Source organism: Crocuta crocuta, unplaced genomic scaffold, assembly GCF_008692635.1.
Source record: "Crocuta crocuta isolate KB4526 unplaced genomic scaffold, BGI_CrCroc_1.0 scaffold62, whole genome shotgun sequence".
NCBI lineage: Eukaryota > Metazoa > Chordata > Mammalia > Carnivora > Hyaenidae > Crocuta > Crocuta crocuta.
Window position 1 is genome coordinate 78,328 of NW_027529173.1, and position 3,958 is coordinate 82,285.

General features: G+C 40.0%; 1 non-coding gene across 1 annotated transcript; it reads right to left on the reverse strand.

Annotated features, from left to right (window-relative positions):
* Window positions 1-3,660: 3,660 nt before the first annotated feature.
* LOC144226310 (small nucleolar RNA SNORD93) lies at window positions 3,661-3,730 on the reverse strand. Its single transcript, XR_013333601.1, has one exon. It is a non-coding gene; the product is annotated as a small nucleolar RNA SNORD93 (small nucleolar RNA).
* Between the last annotated feature and the right edge of the window lie 228 nt (window positions 3,731-3,958).

Here is a 3,958-nt window from a genome sequence, read left to right on the forward strand (position 1 = left end):
TTTCAAATACATATCTGGCTGTGTGTTTACACAATCTCAACATGGCTTTTCTCTGAAGGGGTGTTATCCCTTTAGCTTGACAAGGAGCTGGGGTCACTGGCTGACTGACCTCACAACTCAGTCAGATTCATCAGTCTCTCTACCATCTCTATATCCTTGTTTGATTACGCACACACTTTTTCTGTTCTACTTCCTTCAAGGTACTTGAGATCATGAGGGGAAAAAGCATCTTTTCACTTAGGTTCCAAGGAGCCTAGAATGCAAATGACCCCACTCCCTCCTCCTTTTCCATTTTAAATTTATATTCAAGTGCCAAACCACAAGTTTGCCAACTGGCTCTTTTCTCCAGCTCCTAGGAGGCTCAGAGCCAAGTTGGCAGGAGACTAATGCATGAGGTCTAATGGCGTGATTTTATAATCTTGCTCTTCCGACTGAGCTTTTATCCCCTTTTCTAATTATTATATCATTTGTTGTTTGTTTAGAAGCCATCGGAACATTCTGGGAATGTAGTAGTGATGGGGGGAGTGGTAAAAATAGATATAGTCGGCTCTTCGTAGTTTGTCCTAACAATTGAATCTTTTAGATATTGACTCAGACACTAAGTGAAATTATTCCTTCTAACAGAAGTTGATGGGGGCACGTTCTAACTGGCTTCATCTGACAGTGATATGGCTAAATTACACCATGGAAGCACCATAAAACAGGAATCACCTATGACAGAGCTTAACTGAGAAACACAGTACATATTTGCCAACTTATGAATATATTTTAGGTTTTAGAAACCTCAAAAATACTTATTTGAATCTGGAACACTCACTTGAACTATGAAGATTTGTTTTTTTTTTTTTTTTAAGACCCCAAAACTACTTGTAGTAAATAACACTATAGAGTGCCTAGGTCAAAAACGGGATATGTCCATTCTTGAAATCAGATTATGGGGCTCTATCTACCTGAACCAGCAAGAATAACAGCGTAACTGTGATATTGGGCAAGTCCTATCTGAGGAGGACAGGGACTGGAGTTCTTAAGATTTTGCATTTTCAGTGAAAGCATAACGATTAGCATAAGGTTATATTCCAATCCCATCTTCTTTTACAGTCATAATGAAAGATTCTCAAGCCCAACCTCCTCCCTTGGAATCAATAAGCCCTCTTTGAAAACATTTCATTCAATTCCAGATTTGCCTCACTTCTCAGAGCACCGGCTGGAAGTGGAACGGTCCTATTGGCCTCTTCCATTCTTGCCTTAGCTCTGCTCAACATGCAGGCGTGACTGTGCCAACGAGGGCGAGAAGACTGCAGGGCTGTGGGGTAGGCTTCACCTTCTCACCCCAAGGTGAGGCAGACTTACTTAACCAAGGTATTGAGCAACTGTATTGCCATCATAGGGGGAAGGGGATTTGGGGGAGACAGAGCAGGGAATGTTATCAAACCTGAAGCACACATAGGCTCTGAAGAGCATTTTTGGCTCTTGCAGGCAAAATGGCACAACACAGCTGCCAGAAGTAAACATGGCCGTGGGATAGGGCTCAACAGGCTCTGAGATTACACCTACTTATTACCTACAGTAAAGAATAATGACTCACAACCAATGCAGGACCCATCCTTCCTTTCAAAAGCATCCTTGAATATCCAGACAGAAAAAGGGAGAGTTCAGACTGGTTTTTTCAGGAATAAACTACATGGCTTAGGCATTAAGCTTCGAGATCAACCCAAGCCCAATTACTCAGCAGCAGTGAGAACCTCACTTCATTTCCCAAATCCCTTGGCTAGTCAATATCAGTTAAGGCCATTCTAAATTTTCTTGGAATGGGAAATTGCCAATGTGGGAAGCAAGGCTACCAGGAACCTGAAGTAGTGCCAACGAGGTCACAGGACAAATACAGGGTAACAATTTCCACACTCCATGTGGGTCGCTAGAATGGACTGTCAAGAGACTAAGGGCAAAGTGCCATGACAGACTTAATGACACTGAAAATGCAGCTGTTAAGACAAGGAATGTGTTGACTACAATAACCAGGAGAAATTTTATATCCAACAGGTGAGCCAACATACATCATTTGATTTTGTTTCTCAGGTTTTTATTGTGTGCATAAGTGTGCATATTGTGTGTATTTGGGGACGTGCATCCCAAAATGATTTTGATGTTTTTGCCAGTTTTAACATCTCTCTAAATCATTAAGGTGCTGACCCAAGACCATCTTCCCATAGATTTCACTGGAAATGTTATTAAGATGCCAGAAAACGTAAGTTTTAAAAATCACATTTATTGAAGTGTAATTTACATTTAGCAAAACTCACCCCTTAAATTAGGCAAATGCGAGCACCACCATAATCAAGATATAAAACACTTTCTCAAAATTCACCCATGCCCCTTTGCAACCTACCCCTCCCTGATTCTTAATAATCCATTTATCTGCTTTCTAACAAAAGGATAAAATCTAATAATTGAAATAATGTATAAAATGGGAAAATTTGTATGCATATAAAACCATATTATTAAAAATTTTTAGGGGCACCTGGATGGCTCAGTCGGTTAAGCGTCCGACTTCAGCTCAGGTCATGATCTCGCAGTTAGTGGGTTGGAGCCCCGCGTCAGGTTCTGTGCTGACAACGCAGAGCCTGGAGCCTGTTTCTGTGTCTCCCTCTCTCTCTGACAACCCCTGCTCACAACTGTCTCTCTTTCTCAGAAATAGATAAAACATTAAAAAAATTTTTTTACGTTTATTTTTGAGAGACAGAGCATGAGTGGGGGGATGGGCAGAAGAGGAGACACAGAATCTGAAGCAAGTTCGGAGCTGTCAGCACAGAACCACGAACTGTGAGATCATAACCTGAGCTGAAGTTGAGACGCTTAACCAACTGAACCATCTAGGCACCCCTGAAACTATATTTTTAAATGGATGCTTTGAAACCTATCTTTAGGGCAGTCAAGGAATAGGATTTAAAAATAACCTTTGCAAAATTAAGATAAAACTGACAATGTTGTCAAGATAGTTGTAGAATAGTCTAGTTACTATGTCAAGCTTCAGGCTAGGGCTGGTGGGTAGAAAAGACTAAATAATAGAATGGAATTCTACAAAATTCTCTATGGGGCTAATAGATACATGTTCTTACAGATATATGGCACCTTCTCAGAGTTCACCCCTGCTACTACCATGAAAGGGACAGAGAGAGCAAAAGCCTCTATTCAATCACTGTATGTTCAAATACACTTTAGCTACTTGAAAAGCTTCTTTCAAACACCACAGTGGTCTTTCCAGTACCAGACCTGTAAAAGAAGTATCACAGCAGGCAATCAGATCGGCAATTATGAAATAAGATGTGCTTTTACGAAAATAAACAGTGGTTTCTAGACCGTGTTTACAAAAGGTATGCAGCAGGTAAGTTAATAGAATTCCCCAACATACTATGCATTGTCAACTCGCTTAGTAATGTTCTGATATAAAAGTGAATTTTTAACTCAAACCCTATCTTTTTAAAACTCAACATGGCCACTATAGGGAAAGATATTTTGAAAGATTAAACCCATTAACAAAGAACCTTTTCTTGGCATAATAAAGTATTGCCTATTTACTACAGGCTTTCCCCCCTTCCTATCTAAAAGGTACTTTCTAAAGGGAGGAGGGATGTGACTGCATGTAACCAATTCCTATTAAGTTGGCCTCAGGTAAATCCTTTAACCCATCAGAAGTATATCCAATCAGATTAAGAGTTCTCATCCTTGGCCAAGAATTCGATTCAGCTATTTAATAACAAATTCTCTCCTTTTGGCCCATACCTGAAGTTCATCAGCATCTTGAAGTGGACTGTGCCTGATAGAAAAGTGAGAAGAACAACGTTAAGAGTTATCATTGAACTCTATGATTTGGGAGGTTTTTTTGTTATGCAAAGAGTATCTTTTTATTGTGGTCACCTACTAGCTACCTTTGATGACTCAACAGCTACCTTTGAATAGA